The sequence below is a fragment of the Protopterus annectens genome, chromosome 13.part0 (genome assembly GCF_019279795.1).
Source record: "Protopterus annectens isolate FY-2018-M chromosome 13.part0, PAN1.0, whole genome shotgun sequence".
Lineage (NCBI taxonomy): Eukaryota > Metazoa > Chordata > Ceratodontiformes > Protopteridae > Protopterus > Protopterus annectens.
This window is the reverse complement of record NC_056747.1, coordinates 1128520575-1128542853: the sequence shown is the minus strand read 5'-3', so window position 1 is coordinate 1128542853 and position 22279 is coordinate 1128520575. Positions and strand designations below refer to the sequence as shown.

Below are 22279 nucleotides of genomic sequence, written 5' to 3'. Positions count from 1 at the left end.
GCAGTAGCATACTTTAACAACAAATTCCTTGAGATCCTTGATTTGCATGCACCTGTTTGTTAAAAGAGAACCAAAGCAAAAACTGCGTCATGGCTTTCTATAGAGTCTAAACTCAAAATTACCCTTAGAAACAAAGCATGGGCTTTATGGCGTTCTTCTAAAGACCCTCAAGATCACATTAAATACAGGAAATCCAGGAACGAAACCAAAAAAATCAATTTTACAAGACAAAAAACAATACTACTGTAATTTACAGACAGTAAATCAAAATAACTCTCAGAAGTTTTGGGCAGGTTTAAATAATTTAAATAATTTAAATAATTTACTACATCCTGGACAAACTTCAACCCCAATCCCTGCTGCTACTATTGATAAAACCCCTGAAGATGTTCCTGATAGTTTTAACTAATTCTTTAATGAGACAATTCAAGCCCTAGCTAGCCAACTACCTCCTAGCTCCCCTGGTCCTGAAAATAGCACCCCTAGAAACCTACTCGCGTTCAGCTTCCAACCAGTCACCACTTCACCTATCCATACCTTCATCAAAAAATTAAAACCCACTACACTTTCTGATGATCAACTCCCTGCTGAGTACCTACAAAAATCAGCTGATGCTATTGCTTACCCCGTCTCAATACTAATCAATCGAACCATAGTAGAAGCTAAAATTCCCACCATCTGGAAAATATCCTATGTAATCCCACTTCACAAAGGAGGCAGCTCTACTGAATTCTCCAATTATAGGCCAATAGCTATACTCTCTCCACTTGCAAAGATTATGGAAAAATGTATTCATAGACAACTCATGCACCACCTAATCCAGAATCGCCTTATGGCAGACACTCAGCATGGTGTCCGTCCTCATCACAACACTACCTCAGCCCTCCTAGTGTTTACCAACACCATAAACCATAATCACAGCAATAATTATATATCCTCAGCCCTGGATCTTTCCAAGACATTCGATATGGTTGATCACCAACTTTTAATCCACAGCCTGCAAACATTCTGTCTAGATACTAGAGCCCTTCAATGGTTTCAATCCTACCTGACTGGTCAACAGCAGGCTGTCCTCTGGCAGAACAAACTGTCTAACCTTCTACCTAACACCCTTGGAGTACCACAAGGCTCTATACTAGGGCCCTTGCTGTTCTCCATCTTCATTAACGACCTTTATACTGTCATCCCAAAAGTCAGCTGTATCCAATATGCGGATGACTCTACTCTGATTTGTTCAGCCACATCTCCAGTAGAGTTATAGTCAGCTACCCAGACCACCTTTAATACAATAGAAAACTGGCTTTCTGGACATAGTCAGATCCTAAATCCCAAAAAAAAAAATAAAATGCTGTTATTTTCACCAACACGTAGGTCTACTGCTTTCACCTTTACCATAAAATCAAATGATGGCACAATAATCTCCCCTGACCCATCTACAAAACTATTAGGTATCATCATAGACAATAATCTAAAATTTGACCTACATGTTAACCAAACTATCAAAACCATCAATAAAAAACTAGGGTCACTTTACAGAATAAAAGCCTTCCTAACCCCTCCAGCTAAAATTGCCATAGCTCGCTCTCACCTTCTTTCAATCCTTCCGTATGCATCCCCTCTACTCTCGAATTTAAACAAGACTGTCCTTAACAAACTCTCAATTTGCTACAACCATATTGCCAGGTTTGCCACTGGGCTGCCTTTTAGGACACATCATTGCATCAATCTAAATCAGCTTGGGTGGCTTGAACTACCCAGCCTAATCCAGTATAACCAACTGATTATGGCCTATAAAATCCTCTATAATCCGGACAATACTCCTGCACTTAAAAATATTATCACCCCCTATAACAATCCTAGACCGCTTCGATCCTCTAACAAGCTACTAATTCAGACTAGCAAAATTAATAACACAGCCAGTGATTCTCTCTTTGCAAACTCTGCAAGTAGATCCTGGAACTCTCTTCCAGCTGATATTGCCTTACTTTCTACCTTAGGTCAATTTAAAACTAGACTCAAACAACATTTGTCACTTAACTGGCTATGTCAATGTATCAAGCCTGGCTAACTCTCTCTAGAATGTGTAAAAATCTGTTAACCAGTTTACTGTGTAATTTAATTTAATCCTGACTTGCGCTCAGGATTAACTGTAACCTGTGGAACTTGTTTAACTTGCTTACTTATGTAATCTCTGTAAATAGTCTGTTTGTAATATGTAATGCTGGTATGTAATGCTGTATCTGCTTACCCTTGGAGCTTTCTCCCCGGGCCTCCGCTGAAAATGGACATGCATCCAGTCGGACTATCCCGGTCAACAAATGTAAAATAAATAAATAAAAAGTAAAAATATACCCTGGTAACTGAAACCAAGTCTGACGACATGGGATATAAATAATCTCAGTGCTGAGGACAATGTCTGGACTTGTGCAGAAGTCTGAAAAGTATTAGCAATATATCGCTGGCCTTACTTAAAATCATACAGTTCATTAATGGAGTCAGATTTACCAGCCATTAATGCTTTCTGTCCTGTTCATTCTTATGCAAGGTTATGCACTGCAGTCTAGGAGGCGACAAGCTGTCCATTGGGGATAGAGGCTGATGAGGACATGTATGGATCTATGATTATTCCTGAAGACATGATTACTCCTGAAGACTTAGGTAAACATTTATTTAAAACCACTTCAGCTTGCTAGACATGGGGAGTGTCAGTGCACAGCAAATGACACTGAACAGAGCCTTTTAGTGACCAGACATTATTGGTAGCTTATTCTTCTAAATATAGACATAAAGTGCTGTACAATAACCTTCCACAAGCTCACAGGTTCGACTAGCAGTAACACTCTGAGCACAGAAGAAGTTTAATGCTCTACCTGTGTTACACACACACACACACACACACACACACACACACACACACATACACACACACATATAATTATATATATATATTTTTTTTTGGGGGGGGGGGTTCCTTGTCGTAATATGATTACTGAAGAGAGTCAATATTTTTACTGGGATATGAATATCCAGGATTTTAGATATCATACTCTCAAAAATTACAGTCACTGACTCTTATTCAGAAACACAAAATGCATTGGGCATGACATTCTAGATGCATGGGATAGAGCTCTGAGCTACCCACAGAGAACAAGAGAGGAACAGAGAGATTAGCAGCAGAAACCTATGTGTCAGCTTAGATAAACAAAAAGACTTGGTGACCCCAAAATACAGACTATCAACAAAGGATGAATTGATATATTTTTAATACATTCATTCATTAGAACCTGGAAGGGAAAGTAATAATCTACAAAAAAACGTCTTTTGCATTAAAGAAGAGCATAGGAAGTCAAAGGATAGATGGCTTGTTTTTTTCATTTAGTCCTAGAACTTTGCAACAGTAATGTGTTCTTATTTTTTCTCTCAAGGTTTGTCAGATATGGGTCGTCTGCAGCAAAATAAGTCATTCTGTTAGCTAAAATGTAATGTGGCATCAAGTGTTACCACACTACCAGAAACAGAAAGGAAAGAGTTCAAAATAAATGTGACATAAAGCATGACATCATAGTGAAACTGCATATCTGACATAAAATTCACCAAACCAAATCTGCAGCACTTATTACTAGGATATGCAGCTTCAACACCAGTAAAATGACATGCTTCCTGCAGCCTTGACTGTAGCTAGCACATGCATGTAATCTGAAATGTAGTTAAAGCTCATGCTTATTTCATTTTTACCATTTTGTAATGACATCACAGCCTCTTTAAAGTAATGTAAATAAAAAAGAGATAAAAAACAATGATAATACATAAACTGAATTGTGTATGCTATCCAGGATCAGACTAGGAAATAAAAATACAAGAAGAAAGACATAACTGCTCTGACGTTATTTATGCATGTACAGGATTCCATGCAGTTTGCATACGTTCAAAGAATTCAAATGAAACAGACATATAATCTCAGCCTTTATATGTACTATGGGAATTAACAAGGAATAAATCAAACATCAGTTCTTTCAAGAAAGGCTTTTCCTTTAGCACTGGTACCTAAAGCACTTCATTCTAAAGACTGTCTTCTCTGACAATGGCGCTACATTATCTGAAATGTCTGCAGCTTCGGGTGTCGACTCACATCCTAATCCATTTCATAGCATGCTCAAGTGTGGAAAATATAGGCACACTTTATCTCGGTCTTACACAGGCACACTAAATTAGTAACACTCAATTAAATTTCATCTTATAAAGTGTGACATGCACACAGTACCACTGTTTCCTCTGGCCCATTCCTGAAGAGCCCTATGCAAGATCTGTTAAGATGTTTTTAAAAACTGAGACATCTGCAGCATGCCTTCTGTTTTAATATCTCAATCCAGTAGATAAATTCATCCAGATATGTTTTACATTCTTACTTGACTTTCTACACTTTTTCAGACTCACGGGTACATGCTGGTTTACCCATTTCCGCTGCATTCTGTATTGCTGCCACACAGACCATTAATTTGTAATAATCCTAGTATTTTTCTGTCCACAATACAGGAAGCACTGCATAGCAGATACGTGTTTTTAGAGCATCCCTTCCAGTGTTACATCTCTTGATTATGTAATGTCACCATTCTTCACTATTTGTGCCCCTTATTCGTGACGATACAAATACTTTGCACCTTGTACTACAGGAACTCTGTTTCCTGCTATATTTCATGTTTCCTTTCATGAAATATTCAACATAATCTGGCAGGTGTATAAAAATACTTGGCACTGTCATCCAAAATAGCTATATTTTCAGGATCTAGTGGTATACCTGGGTATCAAAGTAAGCTGTTCAGACATGCTGGTCTCCAAACGTAAAGGTAACATTAAAAAGTGAGGTGCTCACCATGACAGGATCTTTGATAAGTGACTGTACAACTGCAAAGAAATGATAAGAACACTACTCACAATGTCAGCCTCTACCCGTCAGTGCCAGCATTTAAGCAGAGGATTGTAAATCAGTCTTTTTATATTACTTTATCTTAAAAATGAGAAGGCTAAATCAAGCGCTTATAAAGAAGAAGATGCCAGAACCACAGGGAAAACAAACATATTTCCTTATAACCCCTTAACCCAAGGGAAAGGAGGGAAAGGCTTCTGCTAGAAAATGGAAATCTCTTAACATCCACTGGTAAAGAATATACCGTTTTTAACAAATAATACTAGCTTTAGATACTTTCTGTAAGCCACGGTGGTACAGCGGTAGCATTGTTGCCTCACAACAACAGGTTCTCCTGTTCGATTCTCAGCTAGAGTGCCTTCTGTGTGGAGTCTGCATGTCCTCCCCGTGGTCAAGTGGCCTCCAAAAGGCATGCGTAAATGGGCGTGCCTTTGCTGAAGGTTGGGTGTCAGGCTGGCAACTCAGCACCATAAAAATCTACTGCCAATCATTAGCGGACCGGAGTTCCGCTGTGGCGACCCCTAACCGGGAAAAGCTAAAAAGACAAACTAACTTTAGATACTTTCTGTAGCAGGAATAAATTGGTATTCTAAAGTAGCAAACAAAAAAAATACCCAAACCTAAATGGTGGACAGCAACTATCTCAGACAACCTCTGGTTACATGCCTGTGTGGGATATTTACCAGCAAACAGCTGGTAGTCAGGTGACTCATGCAGTCTTGTTAGACTTGGCCAGAAAAAGCTGGAGAAGAGTTGTCATATGGTGTCAGTACCCACACAATGAAGGGTGGGTACTAGCTATAATGGCAGTCGAATAACATAATGTGTATAAAGTAGTTCCTGGCACTGGAAACTGGGTTATGGAATGTGGAATGTCATCCGAGTGCTTTAGAAGTTATAACGGTTTGTGCAGGACAATGTGAAATACCATTTGGGCTTTGTGGTTCTTACATATACAGATAGCATTGCTCCAGAAAGCAGATTTTTCCAGCCTGGTGTAGTATACCCTGCAACTGCTACTGGGAGAGATCCGGGGTGAAAGTAGAAGAATGTTAATGGTGGATGACTGGGTGCCATTCAACAAGAGCTTGTGTCAGTATAGTGTTAGTGTCATGTAAATACAAGTTCATAGGTTCATAGGTTCATACTAGGCTATCTGTCCTAGGGCATTTAGAAGCCTAGCCAGAGTGTGTTTGGCTTTCACCACCCATTTTAAATTAATTTTGCTATGCCCTTTTTCGAGGTTAGTATACTGTGCCTCTGTCTAACAGTGACACAGAAGTGATACCCAGGGCAAACCTACGATTCCCCATCCACTCATCAAGATTCCTCTTGAAGAGAGTCAATGAGGGATTCTGCCTAACCTGGACTGGGATTTTATTCCAGAGTGAAGGGAGCCTCTGGGTTATAAATCTGTCCCTCCAGCATGTCCTATTTATTTCAGTGCTGATGTTCAAGTCTCTCGAGCGCGTAGCTCGATGGGATTTGGATTTTCTGAGGTGCAGTGTGTCCATTAATTCCGGATTGGACATGGCTTTATACGTCAGGCACAGCTCGCCTCTGAGCAGGCGGTATGCCACTGAGTAGAGCTGGAGTTTCTTTAACCGGCCTGCATATGGCATCTGTTTGAGCCCTTTGATCCTCTTGGTGAGGTACTTTTGGGGTCTTTCCAGTTGCTGCAGGTGTCTGGTAAGGTACATCCCAAAAGGGGCATTGTACTCAATTATGGGCCTGATGAGGGATGAGTAAAGAGGCACGATGACCTCCCCTGATCTAGATGTGAATCCCTTCATGATTAGGTGGGCTAAATAAAATGTTTTTCTAACCACTTTGGCCACGTGGTTGTCAAATGAGAGATTGCTATCAACTTGGGTCCCCAGGTCCCTAATTACGTCTTCCGTACTTAATGGATTACCACCTATGTGGTAATTTGTGGGCACTTTGTTTTTGCCAAAGGGGATGACTATACACTTTTTGGCGTTTAGCTTGAGGCCATGGCTCTGGCACCAATTGTCTGTTTCTATGAGGCCCTTTTGGAGGATGCTTGTGTCAGATGGAGAGTCGATTATGGCGCCCAGTTTGCAGTCATCTGCGAACTTGGTCAGCCACAGTCCTTCCGTGTTGGCCTGTACCTCCAAGAAATATATACCGAACAAGAGAGGTCCCAGGACTGAGCCTTGTGGGACGCCACTTGTAACTGGTTTGGAGTCTGACATGGCTCCAGCAATTCTAACCATGTGGGTTCTGTCTTTGAGCCAGTTTGCAACCCATCTACTGACATAGGGGTTTATATTTAAGCTGGTGAGCTTATCTATAATGCCTGAGTGGGGTATTGTATCGAAGGCTTTTGCGAGGTCCAGGTAGGCTGTGTGGACCACCTTCCCCTCGTCAATGGCCTTGGTGACTGTTTCAAAGAAATCAACCAGGTTTAAGAGGCAGGATCTGCCCTTAACAAAGCCGAACTGGGTAGGATCCAGTGTCTGTAGGTCCCCAATATCTTTATTTATGAGGTCCATGATGATCCTTTCCATAGCTTTGCAGACCAAGCTAGTCAGGCTTATGGGGTGATAGTTTCCAGGATCCGCTGAGGGCCACCTTTGTGGAGAGGGACCACTGTTGCTGTACGCCACTCTTTGGGTACATATCCTGTGGTAAGGCTGAGATTGAACAGTAGTTTTATGTTTGGGTTTAGCTCTTCTTGGAGTTCATATAGGAGGCAGCCCGGGACACCGTCTGGTCCCATTGATGCTGTGTTTTTTGCTTTGGAGAGGGCGGCTCTTACCTGAGCATCTGAGATGTCCGGGGGGCAGCACTCTGCTGGGATAGATATTTGCCCTTTTGGTGGGGAGGGGGGGGAGAAGTTTGGCATGAACCTGTCAGCTATGATGTTGGCAATGTCTGTGGGTTCGGTGTATTTTTTGTCATTTTGGACTAATTCTGAGCATATCTGGGAATTTCCACCCAGGTTCCTAACATAACTAAAGAAAGCCTTGTGATTATCCTTAGTGTCCTGTGCAGTTTTTCTCTCGAAGCTGGCCTTAGACGATTTTATGAGTGCCCGTAGTTTTTTGCTAACACTGATCAGAGATGCCTTCCCTTTTTGGGATTTTGCTCTATCATGTAGTAGCTTCCTCCTTCTAGTGTATAGTTTGTTTATGGCTGGGGTCCACCAGACAGGACGTCTGCCTTTGGAGGATTGGGTCTTGGTTTTATTTAGGATTGCATGATCCATGCATTCCTGAAGGTGTTCATAGAATGCGTTTATAAAGGATTCTGCGGTCTGGGCCGTATTTTCCACAGGCCCGAGGGCTTTGAAGGATTCCACCTCAGTTTTGAGGAGTGTAAAATTTGCTTTAGAAAAGTTTTTCACTGTGGTTTTCTGGGCAGGGGGTGGGGTCGGGATGTGAATATCCAGTAAGATTAGTTTATGGTCTGATCTTACCAGTGGGGGATACAGTTCTGATCTGGAGCATAGAGTCCCCAAGTTGGTGATGATTAGGTCCAGTATGTTTTCCCCTCTTGTGGGAGTGGTAACAAGTTGTTCCATAGCATTTGAGTTTATAAATTCTAAGAACCTTTGAGCTAGGGTGTTGGAGCTAGAGTAATGCTCCCAGTCTATGTTTGGGTAGTTGAAGTCGCCCAATATAATGGTGTTTGGAGAGACCTTCATAAAAGTGTGGTATAAAAAAACTTTAAGCACATTCAAATAACAGCTATTCAGAGTGTTTGGCGTTCTTGGCGACCAAAGGAGTAGTGCTCCACAGAATACCACCTTAGTAAATTTGCAGTTCTACTATAAGACCTTGATACTCAGATGGAGAATTATAGAGATAACTGGATGAGTATAACTCGGCCAAAACAGCTTTTCTGAGCAGAACCTGAATGTTGAATTGTTACTAAATTTCTCTGCTTATCATTTATTATTCATAATAAACACTATGTTTGAACACAAGGCTGCTCATGAGTGTCCTTCGTACCACAGCACCTCAAGCCAAAGTTTAACGAGTGACTCTGAGTCTGCAATCATATCATCAGTCCCATAGCTATGTGTCAAATGAGGTGACAAACTTATCACTTGTTGGTGAGATAGCCTCAGCAGATAGGCCAAGGAAACACAAATGTATAGTCAGAGTATTCTAAAATGGTAGCAGATCTTTCTGTTCAGGATGAACATTTTTCTTATACTAGTGAGTGAATCCTGTTCAAGATCCAAGCAGCTAAAAAGTGAGGACAAGGAACTGTGGCCAAAAGATGCTCAGTGACGGTCATGATGACAATTATAGAGTTCACTATCATACACCAGCAATGAGGCAAGACAAAGAAAGCATTCTGTGCCGGGGGTGGTCCCCAGACCTGACCAATGGGTATCAACAGACCAGGAAGGCAAAAGTGAGAGTCCGTCTGTAGAGGTACTAGTCAAAACTACAGAAAATCATATTCAGATAGAATCAAAGAGGTTCTGGTCAACCATATGGAGATGCAGAAAGGTGGTTCTGCTGGGCTCATAAAGGGCAAAGAAACAATGGGGACATGGATGGGAGATGAAAGAACACTGAGAATCTTTAGATCCCAGAAAACATGCATCATAAGGGGATAAACTAATGGAAATAACTGGTGGGACTGGACCCATGTCTGTAGAGGAGATAAAAAAAAACACTTGGGGTAGCGTCTATGCCACCTGGGGTAGCGCCTATATCCCTTATGGAGAAAGGCAGTCTGTAACATACGCAAGGCATAGCACAAACCCATGGCATCCATTCTCTTGTCCCTGGTCATGTATTGGGTAAAATCTGGTTATATTGGCTATGATTGTAAGGGCTCTTAAGCCGTTAGCCTAGTAATCTCCTATGAATCTATGAACCAATGAACTGTTGTGTCCTGTCAAGTTTTATTGACTGCAATCCCAGTTATAACCCTTCATCTTCTAATTGTCCAAGGCCTCTGCTCTGTTTCTGACTGTTTAGTGGCTTCACTCTGGATTATACAGGGACAGAAACAGTACTTTGAATGTTGACTACTATTACATCCACATTTAGTTATTACTAAGAAAGACAGCAAGTCTCAGTTGTCAGAACTGTATAATGTCTGAAAAGTAACAAGCTGATCAGCTAACAACATCAGCTCACAAAATGTAAACGAAACACGCCATACTGGCTTGTTTTGGAAAATCGTAGGTTAAAAGCACAGAAATACCTAGTCCTGTGCATACATATTCCTTTAAAGAATATTGTGCCTTAATTTATTGCATGACCCACTAAGGAAAAAAGAGAGAAAGAGAGAGAGAGAGATGTAACTTTAGCCCAAAAGTCTGGAAGTGTGAAATAGTGCTTTATTTCAGAAATATTTCTGACAAAAATTATCCCAGCTTACTGAAAAACACTATGCTGGTGCTAAGCACTGAATGTGTCTGCTCATGAGGGTGGGACTATTTGGAAATAACTACCAGTCAGCAAATGAGAAGTGTCACATAAGCATTTTTTGCCACTGCAAAGCATGCTAACCATGGTTCTTAGAGCCAGCATACTGAATTCCATTAAGCTGGGCTCAGCTTTCGATAAGCATTTTTGTGGTAAACACAAGTTCATACTCCTCAATTCCCATAATCAGGTTAGACTCTTTTATGCTTGCTGACTGTCAACTCTCATGTACCACTATGTCACTCATCTGTTGCCATCTCCTTAGATTACTGCACCCCCCCCCCCCATCACCACACATCACACTCTCTACTGCGCCTAAACCTGGAAATGACTTGAGGCTTAGGGTAAAAGCCAAGTGCGGAGGAAGCCATCATGGAAGTCACCATAGAGGGTGGTTAGGGATGTTCCTCAGCCTGATGAAACTCGCCTGCAGTAGCTTGATGTAACTGTCCTACAACATCTGTCCATCAGAAATGAACATGCACCTGTGCCTGCCCCAAATGCTATCTGCAGTGCATCTCCACATTGCTTGGTAAGGTGAGCACATCAGTGGCCCTTCATGATACGACTGCTTTGTCACCACACCTCCATTTGGTGTGAGTAAGCAGGTGACCAGGATGCCACTTCTCTCCCAGGGATGAGCTAGCTGACATTAGCTGCTTACTCTCACACTTGCTTGCTGGCTACTTCAGTACTACTGCAGTTAATTGATCCACAATCTCTGGATCAGAGTCAGTGAACTATTCCTCTTCACTACATGTCTGCAGAGCCGGATCCAGCATTATGAGACCTAGGCAGTCATCTAGGGCCCCTTGGCTTGGGAGCCCACTAGCCAGGGACTGCCACCAAACTTACATTTCTTCTTTAAGAATGTACTCTGCATGCATTACATTTCTTCTTTAAGGACACAAGCACATGGGAACACAGCACAGAAGTTTTAAGGGCATAGATTTCCTGTTGCTGTTCCAGACAGACAAATGCATATTTAAACATAGGAACAAAGCTTACAAATTCCAAATGGGCAATGTGTGTGTGTGTGTGTGTGTGTGTGTGTGTGTGTGTGTGTGTGTGTGTGTGTGTGTGTGTGTGTGTGTGATACCCCAATTAGGGATGGCAGGTTGGTTAACTCATTCAGGCTCAAACCCTGTACCTTAAATACAGGAGCGTAAAGCCTGAACCCTCTATACCAACTGCCAAACTGTCATCAGCAAGCTCGTTTTCAAAGAATGTTGAGTTTCTGCACATTTTCAATGTTGCAATCCACTGCATTTTCTAGAACTGTTGAGTTTCTGTGCATTTTCAAACACTGTTGAGTTTATGTGCATCTTCAAATAATTTTCAGTTTCTGTGCATTTTCAAGGAATGTTGCATTTCAAAGGAATAGAAGTTTGCTGTTGCTCATGCTAAGTCTGTTTTCAATGTGTAACTGTTTTGTTTAGCAAATGACCATCATCAGTGTTTATGCCTTTGGTGCAGAAGGCTGTGGGCCCTACTCCCACACCACATAGATGGAGTTCTAATATTGCAGTTCCCCCTTTAAGTGGGGATGGGGCTGCACTCCTGAGTGTGTCCTGCTTTGGATGAGATTTGAGTTTGAGTGGCCTTTTGTGGCCAAAACATTCTGTAATGGGTAGTTTTGTCATTATTGGCTCATACATTTTGTTTCATTTCTTGCTAGAAAAATTTTCAAACCTACACATTTGAAACACACTCTAACAAGTGGTGCAGTATTATATAAGGAATATAATTTAATACAATCCAGATAGTGCATCAAAGGACATATGCATGCATGCATGGTCCACAAAATGTGTGCAAGGGGCCTATGTTTGAAAACAGCCCAAAGATAAACTTAATCTGCTACTGGCCCGATGCATTTTCTTTGAATGTGGTTTTCAATGCCCTTTCAATGAATGTGAGTTTCAAGGGCAGAGAAGCTTACTGTTCATGTTAAGTCTGTTTCATTGTGAGACTGTTTTGTTTTGTTTATCAAATGGCTATCAGTGTTTGTGCTATAAAATTTGAAATAAACGTGTTAAATATCTCCAAACATCGTAGAACTAAAGAAAATAGTATGCACATTGACAGGTTTGAACAGTGTTTATGGTAAGTGGGGAGAAATAGCCAAGGAATAGGACACTGGAATAGCTGGGGAGGGCTGCTGTAGGGTGGGGGGGGGTCTGATCCATTACCCTGCCTAGGGCCCCGTTTGACCATTATCTGGATCTGCATGGCTGGTACTGTTTAGATCTGTTTTTAACTGCAAAATAGGTCATAGAGTACATCTGGACACAATACATCTTTAATCCCTTCTGGACTGATGCTCATTATTAGAATAAGTGCATTGGAAGATAGGCCGTAGACCAAAAATCCAACCACCCTCCATCATTTTGTTGCTGATCCAACAACTTCTACATTGCTTGTCACTTAACAAATACAGAACAGCACATATTTCTGCTGAAAAGTTTGGTTCCCCTCTCCAGTTGAGGTGATATGTAGTACGTGGGATCAGGTAAGGTGATGAGGAATCAAGAACAGAGAGTTTGACGTCAGCAGTGGGGTCATTACATACTGTCACTTATTTGTTTCCATCAGCAGATGATGTAGCTGAGCTTTGTATTCAGAAACTGTGTACTGTATGTTGCCTATTAGCCATTATTGTCATAACAATGACCCTGAGAGCCTTTCTTAATTTGTCACTAGCCACAACAGAAGAAACTTTTGCAAAGTCTGCACCAGAATACTGGAAAAGGAATGAGTAGGAGTCTCTTAGCTTTTGGATCAAAACAATTCAGCAAAACCACAGAATAAGTCTGCAGAGAATTCATTTTATTCACATCACTGGAAAAAGAAAACTATTTCCAGCAAAACATTTCTAATACCTGAGCGTAACATTTTACCTTCTAACCCAAAGCCAAAGGAGTTTGCATGTAAATGCTCCAAATCATTCCCTTCTGTAACAAGACACTAATTAATAGACATGAACCTGAAACTGACAAAGCCCTCTTTTCACTGACAGTTAGCTTAGCACCACAATGTTTCATCTGTTATTTGTTGAAGAGACGTTGTATCAGTAGTCTTACTGGCAGCATCTAGTGGCATTTGCTGGCAACACACAATGTGCTTAAATGCACGCATATTAACCGGGGCACAGTAAATGATGACTTTGTAACACAAACTCTTACCTAAGTGCAGCCTTTGAGTTGTCACTCACCTTGATACCCACGACAAACATAGCCCCCCCTTCTGGGGTCCTCTGAAAACCAGTCTACAATTAAGTTAGATCTCTCTCATACCTCTCAACTTTTTCACAGACTGTCCATATTTTTGTCTCATGTTTTTGTTCTGTTCCTCATAAAATTTGTGATTTTCTGGCAAATTATTGAGGATTGAACTAACTGAATAATGACATACATTTACGTTTCAGACTTCATATCCATTAGAAAATGCATGCTAATGCAAATCCTATTATTCTAGCAACTTTCTAAGTTTATAAGAGCAGTATTTAAAATCTGTACCTATTTTTGAGCCTTTGACCCCCCCCCCCCCCCATTATTTTAGACTCTGTTCAAATTTCTCGAGCCAAGAGGTTGAGAGGTATGTCTCTCTCTCTCTCTCGCTCTCTCTCTTTTTTTCTTAGTGGGTCATAAAGAACATGAAGGCATATTTATTATTCCTTAAAGCAATATGTATGCATAGGACTGTGCATTTAATTTCTGAAATTGATTCAAAAAGGGAGCTGAATGTATCAGCCTATAGATGCAGCCAAAAAAAGAATGATGGCTAACTAAAGACTGGTCCACAGCAGAGTACCCCAGGGCTCTTTGCTGGGCCCACTCCTGTTTCGCATCTACTTCTCAGAAGTCAAGGTTAACGATCATGGCCTCTGGCTCACCAAGTTCACAGCCAACTGTAAATTGGGAGCCATTATAGATTCCTCCCAAGACATCTTGCAAGTGGGTTTAACACAGGCAAATGACTGGTGCCAAAGCCATGACCTAAAACTCAATGCCAAAACATGCAGTATAATGGCCTTTGGGAAACTGTCAACCCAAGTTAATTATTCCATCGATAAAATGTCCCTAAAAGTTGACCCAGTAGTAAGGAATGCAGGAACATATGTAGACAGCAGTCTGGCCTTTAACCAACATGTAGCTAAGATAATATATAGGTTCATAGTTTCATAGAATATCATTCTATGTCTCCCAGTTTATACATAAGGTTATGGCATCCAGGTCCAAAGAAGTTATAGTACCACCCTGCTTGAATAGAATGAACCCTTAGGCATGTATCTAACCAGACACTTGCAAAAGTTGGAACGCCCACAAAGGTTTATAGCTCTCAACCAATCAGGGACAGATTTCAACAGAATCAGGGACAAATCCAGAAAAAAATCAGTGACAGTCAGGCATACTTTTAAAATATTAGTGCTATTGACTTGAGACATTGACAGAATCTGAGCATGTGAATTAATACACATTTTCTGAAGCAAAAGAAGTCTATAACTCTTAATTATTGTCATTATTCATTAAGTGTAATTCACCACCTTTCCTCCAAAAGTCACTAGTTTTAGGAGGGATTAAGAGGGACAGAGCTAAAATTTGGGTCAAAATTAGGGACGTCACTGAAAATCAGGGACAGTTAAGTCATCTGTTCTCACCAGGAGAATTCAGGGCATGAATATCCTGTCCTACACTGATAACCTAAAGTCTCTGTTCTCTGCATTCAGTCTCCTACAGGCTGCCGAGAGGGGATCTTTGCCTGGCTTCCAGGGCTTCCTCAGTCACAGCCCTGATGGATCTGTTACACATGCACAAAACAAACAATACCAGAAACACTAGTTTCAGGAACTTTGCTTGTGACATAAAAAAGAAGTTATATACTCAACATAACATTCCATGTTTCTTGTCCATCTCGCCATTCATTCTTACTTGGATGGGTTCAGAGCTGATCCTCGGCTCCGACTTGGCCGAATACACAGCTGGAAGTCTCAAACTTGTCTCGTGGCAGGTAGGTATCCCATGATGCAGTGGTGCAGTTCCCCAGATCTTGTTTGCTGCCTTACGAGGTTGGATGCGCTCTTCTTGGCTGTGGCTAAGTTTTTTGTCTTTTTTCACTTAGCTAGCTTGAAGTTTTAGGATTCTTGCATTTATAGTGTTTTTGCAGAACTAGGTAGTTAGATGTGTAGCTTACTTTATCTCTTTCTGCTGTTGGTTGCTGTTGTTGGACCATCATTTTTTTCGCAGGCCTTATTGTATCCCATAGTTATTGTAGTGGTGTGTTGTTTGGTATACTGTTGTACGTAGTTAGTTAGTTGGTCATTTAGCTAATTTAAATCAGAGAGCTATTTGCCACTTTTAGTTAGAGGGCTGGTGGTATTAGTGTCTGCGTGTGTTTGTTGTTTGTTGTCTGAGGACTCTGGAGCCGAGAAGGCAGATGGTTTAGAAAGTTTTCACAATTTTTCTGGAGGCTCCGACTGAGCCGAAGGGACAGGTGATGGCCTTTTGCATGGCTTATCCTTCTTTGAAGAAGAAGAGAATGAAGAAGAAGAAGAAGAAGAAGAAGCACTCTGCACAGCTTCCTCAAAGGTCGGCTTTAAGAGACCCTTGAGAATCAATTTGTTTTGCTTTTCCTGTAACAAGCGTGCACTAAAGGAGTGGCAGAAATTACAATCCTCCTGTAAATGAATAGCTCCGAGACAGTATACGCAAATGACATGCCCATCTGTGATTGAAATTTTCTGTATACATTTCTTAAAGCCCGAAGGCTTATGCTCTTTCTCTCTAGAGTCTTTAGACATGATAGAGAAAGTTCCCAACAGGATTACAAAAGGCGACTAACTCAGAGCACTGATATATAACACACTCTAATCTAATAAACACTGCACATCTAAGTGAAAGATAAATTAGAATCTAACTAACTCTGACAAAGGGGAGAGCACTAGAACCTCTAACTTAAATGGACCTAGATACCAAGGAACAACAAACACACGCAGACACTAATACTACCAGCCCTCTAACTAAAATGGGCGATTAGCTCTCTAATTTAAACAAGCTAAATGACCAGCTAACTAACTAACTAAGTACAATAGTATACCAAACAACACACCACTACAATAACTACAGGATACAATAAGGCCTGCGAAAAAATGACGTTCCAACAACAGCAACCAACAGCAGAAGGAGATAAAGTAAGCTACATGCTAAATCTAACTACCTAAGTCTGCAAAAACACTATAAATGCAAGAATCCTAAAACTTTAAGGTAAGTGAAAAAAGGCAAAAATCTTATCCACGGCCAAGAAGAGCACATCCAACCTCGTAAAGAGGCAAATGAGATCTGGGGAGTCGCACCACTGAATCATGGGATACCTACCTGCCAAGGGCCATGTTTGAGACTTCCAGATGTGTATTCGAGGATCGTCTCCGAACCCATCTAAGTAAGAATGAAGGCGAGATAGGACAACATAACATCAGAACATTCTAGAGAGACAGATATGTGTACCAAAGGATCACCCCACACTATGGAATAGGCTCTACATCAATGTAAAGCAGATTTCATCCCTGACCCTATTCAAAATGAAACCTTTACAACTGGATGGGAAATCGTAAATTTACCCCTGGTTTGGCCCCCATGTCCCTTGTGGACAGAAGCCATAAATAAGAAAAGTATTATCCTAACTAAGGCCCCCCAACACAAATCCTTAGTTACCTCCTTACCAACATACCCCGCATATAAACGTCCATAATACTCAGGCATCTATGGGGGGGCATGTTAGTAGGGAGGTAACATGCCCCCACATTATAGACGCCCATTATACTCGGGACCCAAATAGTTTGGGGCAGATGGCTAGGCTTGTAAAGGCCCCATGGGTTGTTAGCCTCGTAGCTGCCTATGAACCTATGAACCTACATATTTCTTATAGTATTTTAAGAGTTTCTGCTCCTGGCTCTCAAAGATAATGGCCACTTCTAAAGATAACATGGTTATAAGGTGATTTTTGTGTGGAAAATTTTCTCTGGGTATATACAGTTAGTAGACAGTCATTTTGATCTTGTAAGAAAAAGTATTAAATATAGTAGTAAGAGTGCTGATATTCTGTCAGAAGTTGATTGCATGGGAGAAACAGGACTAAAACAAACTCGTAAAGTGCACTAAGCTGTGTTGCTTGAAATTTAAGAGTGTATCTTCTCCTGTCTCAGGCTAATAGAAGCTAGTGCGAATTTTTGGGATGTATTCAAGGAAAAGAATTTTGAGCTACTCTGTTTCTTTTGCAATGTTGGAGAGAAATGCAAATAAAGTTATTTTTACTTAATATTTTTTGGCACAGCTTTTGATTTGTTCACGACTGTTGACCTTTTTATTAGAAAACTGTCGCAGCCGGAGGCTTCTGAACAATGTTTTGTGTAATAAAAGAAGTTTGCATATTGTACTTTGTTTTATCTCATTATCTTGTCCGGTAAGGGTAGTTAGTCGGTTTTGTCTGGTTATATCCAGTATATTGCCATTATAGGGTTGCACTGAGCAAGAGAAAATGCGTGGTTGCCACAGTTTCTGAGAAATAGATAAGACAGTAGTAGGTAGAAATTACAGCTACAGGGAGTGGGTTAAAAGAGTTGTAATAAGGTGAGGGGTTGCATATTGGGAGAAGTAAAGTGCAGAATATAGAGGGGAGTTTAGCTGGAGGGGGAGTGAATAGTGTGGACAGCTACAGGATGCATGTTTTGACTGCTAAAGTATGGAATGTTAAAAATAGAAGTGAGAAGAAACAGAAACTTGAGTTCAAAGTAGAAGAGGGAGTGGAAAACAAGTGGAGAAGGCATGCAGCAGAAGGTAGAACTGAACTCTGTACAATGAAACTAAGTGGTGTAAGTTGTCTGTCAGCTGTGACTGTCAAAACAGTGGCATTTAGAGTCTTTCTTAATATGCTTGTTTAGTGCTTTCCTGAAACTATAAAGTGTAGCACCTGTCCTCATGTTTTGAGGTATCTTGTTCCCATGTTCTAGAGCAACCTTTGCAACAGATCTTTCAGCCAGAAGTCAATCCCAATTTCATACAAGGGGTTTGCAAAACTCCATTGAGATGCAAGGCCTTACATCCTTAGTGATACAGAATAATATGTTACAGAATAAAACTGGTGAAGTTCTTTTTGCTTTTCAATGTAAACAAATGTGCTATGGTACTTTTTGGTTGAAGCTAGTGAATGACCTTAACCCTGACCATAACATTTCTTTTATATTAAAGAAGTATTTCAGATTAAGCACTTAAACCTGAGCCACTGCTAGCAAATCTATGTAGATTCTAATTCCACTGTAAAACTCATTAATAATACCAGTGATAGTGCTACACAGCCATCTATCTGTCTATTTGTTCCAGTCTGTGGTGAGAAGTAATCATGGGAGTCTATCATCCAGGTAGTCATTTTTTTAGCTTACTCCTTCCTCCAGTGGCTATTATACACAGATGCAACAGCCCCCATATCTTCTTATGGGGTCTATATTACATTATCGAATACTTACAACATCGAAGTTAAATGGTCGACACCATATGTTTGAAGTTGTAAATATTCAAAAATAAAGCAAAATAAATTTAAAAAAAGGAAAAACTTCCCTGAATGTTTTAAGCAGGGGGGCAAGCCCCCATGCACCCCCCACACCCCCACTCTTTATAGATACCAAGTCCGAGATCGCACTACAGTGCAGTAAACAGAAATCTTCTCTATGGAGATTTACACTTTAATTTTCGAATATTTATAACTTCTAACATACGGTGTCGACCATATAACGTTTGATGTTGTAAGTATTTGATAACGTAATATAGACCCTTCTTATGTGGGCATGTACAGTACTATATTTTCTCCATGAAGGCTATTATATGGACATGGCCTGGCAGAGTCCTCAGTCAATATACCTTTCTCTCCAGTAGGTGCTGGAATATCACCGGGTCTATATTGCAAAACCGAAAGAGCTATTCATCGAGTTCACTTTGGTTGACACATAAACAGCGATCCGTCTAAACATCGAAGAACACCCACAGCGAAACACAAAAACTCAAAAAAGCATAGTTGGCCAAACCTAGTAAAGTAGGTACGGAACAGAAGAACAATAGCACGACACACCTACACTAGTAATTCATAGTTAATGTATGTGACACTCTCATAACAGCTTACACTTTAGGACAACATCCCAATATACAATATGCTGTGTATATATGCCAATGAGACATATCAAAGTAGTCCGACACACTCAGTACCGGAAATGATAAAAGCAGGTGTGATACGGAACACAACTGTGTGTATGGCAATCCGTATATGCAACGATGGCTACATATACGCTAACAGGTCCTAGTGTGATAGGCAATAGTTACTGTACAGTAAAATCGCAAAAAGACAAGGAGATGTTGGTAGTTGATGGTTACTTACATAAGCTGGAAAAGGTGCTGAAATGTAGGAAATACTGGTGCTGCCGGCTTAAATATAGTTACAAATGTAAGGGCAGGGCGATATCAACAACGAAGGGTGTAGAGGAAACACTACTAAAATCCACATCACATGACCATGCCTCCGACCCCACAGAAGTGGAGAAATATATGGCATGCCGGAAATTGAAGGACATGGCTAGTACTACCAGAAACACTCCAGCATTAGTTGTTGACGATGTGCTGGCTAGCACATCTCTAGAAAGTGTTGTAACCCTACCAACCAGGAGATCGCTGCTACAGCAGGTAAAGAGTGCGGTGGGGGAAGCTGTGAACGTATGCTAAACCATCCATACCCCTCAGTTCAGTATGCTTAGACAAGTACAAGTTAAAGCAATCTACATTCCTGCAACAACGGAAGGTAGATCTACCCTCAAACCTGCATGTACTACTCTTTACAACTGCAGAGAATCTCATAGTGTGAAATATGGTTTATGGATGGGGTCTTCCTAACAAAAGGAAATTTTTGCAGACAACTCTACAGTATACACGGAAGTATCACACGTAGCAATAAGCAGAAATGTGTACTGTTGGTATACTGTTTAATGTCTACAAAGTCATTCAAGGCATACAACTACATGTGGGACTGTTTATTCACTTTACTAACTGACTCTAACCTAAGTCCTACTGTACAGTACTTGCTGTGTGACTTTGAATTGGCAGCCATGAAGAGTTGTTGTTGTTAGTCTTTCGGCTTTTCCCAGTTAGGGGTCGCCACAGCGGAACTCCGGTCCGCTAATGATTGGCAGTAGATTTTTACGTGCTGGCTTGCCGGGCCTAACGCACAACCTTCAATGAAGGAATACCCATTCACGCATGTCGACACACAGAAGACGCTCTAACTGAGAATCGAACGTACAACGTCTAACTGTGAGGCGACAACACTACCGCAGCACCACCACCATAGTGGCAACCATGAAGAGTATTGCAGCTAATTTTGCAGATGTATGCAATAAAGGTTGTCTGTTCCATTATTCACAGAATGTATGGCGAAAGGTTCAACAATTGCAGCTGTCACATATGTATGGGACGTCAGTTGAATTCCAACTCTCCGTAAAACAATCGATAGCATTGGCTTTTCTGTCTGAAAGTGAGGTCATTCCAGCATTTAGACAGTCGACTAAGACATTCCCTGCTGACGGCAGGACTCTGTTATCCTATTTCTCCGATGTGTATATACTTGGCCGTGTTCGTAAACAATTAACATGTACTACGGCCTCTGCACGTTTTCCACCTGTTTACCCTACCTCATTCTGGAACGTGTCATCCCTTAATACTAAAGCTTTACCACGAACACAGAACCATGGTGAGGGGTGGCATAGGCGTATTTGGTGTTTGCTGGGTAGGCGAATCTCAGATATACCAGCCGTGATTTCAGTGCTGGTATGTGAACAGAATAGGGTAGATGAATTGAGGGTGCAGCTTCTGTCAGCTTGTCCAGTATCCCCAAAGAAGAGGAAATCCTTAGAGCGGGAACACCGTTTACAGTCAGTACTTCACAAACGGGAGGAGTATAATACTCAGGACTTCTTATGTACTGTAGCTATGTTACTAAAAGTCTAATGTAGTCTCTACACAAATGGTAGCTGTATGCACCGACTATACTTTATATTGCTTTCTTACATTCGACTGCACGGGTTTAGTGTGTTGGGGTTGGTCATGGTGTTCAGTCATTTTACTATTTGAATTATGTCCGGTTGCTTCAAGGGTTGTGTGACATTCACATAGGGAATTCATATCACTAGGGTAGTGTGCACTACTTCACGTTAGGAACGTTATTCTTTACTTACGGTGTGGGGTGTCTTTCCGTGGTGTAGTTTGTTGTCTAAATCACACCAGGTTCTTGCTGTTGGCCAAACAAAAGTTTTCGCTGTTTTGAGTTTTGCTCATTGTGCACTTCGCTATTATTAGCGGTCGCTGTTTATGTGTCGACCAAAGTGAACTCAATGAATAGCTCTTTCGGTTTTGCAATATAGACCCAATATCACCTCCCTTCCTCTTCAAGATGGGTGAGGTGACATCAATTGCTTTCTGTCTCCTACTACCGAATCAGCTTCAATATCACTTATGTCTGTAGTCAATCCTAGGCCATCTATGTTGCCAACTAAGATCTTCTAAATATTTTCCAAAAATAAATATTAATAACCACAAGAAGGACATATGTATCACTTACCACATTCCTATGGTTGTAGGATTTTTTTTTTCAAAAACCAACTCAGTGAAAGCCCAAAGTTATGAGGTATATAGCCTGAAAAGACATTTATTTCATCTTATGTTGGTAAAAAGTAACTTGTTTTTTTTGGGGGGGGTATCATTTCCACATTACCCATGCAAGCAGATACCCCATTCATGCCCCAACTAATAACAGCCAGTGCTGAGATCACGGATTTTCAGGATCAAGAATGCATCAGCTTCAGAGAATTAGTGGCTTGTATACTGCCCCATCATCTACCAATGGAATAATC

General features: G+C 40.9%; 1 protein-coding gene across 5 annotated transcripts in view; it reads right to left on the bottom strand.

Moving 5' to 3' along the window:
- Positions 1-22279, bottom strand: part of ADAM11 (ADAM metallopeptidase domain 11) — a 1438613-nt gene that overhangs the window by 466310 nt on the left and 950024 nt on the right. The window lies entirely within an intron of this gene.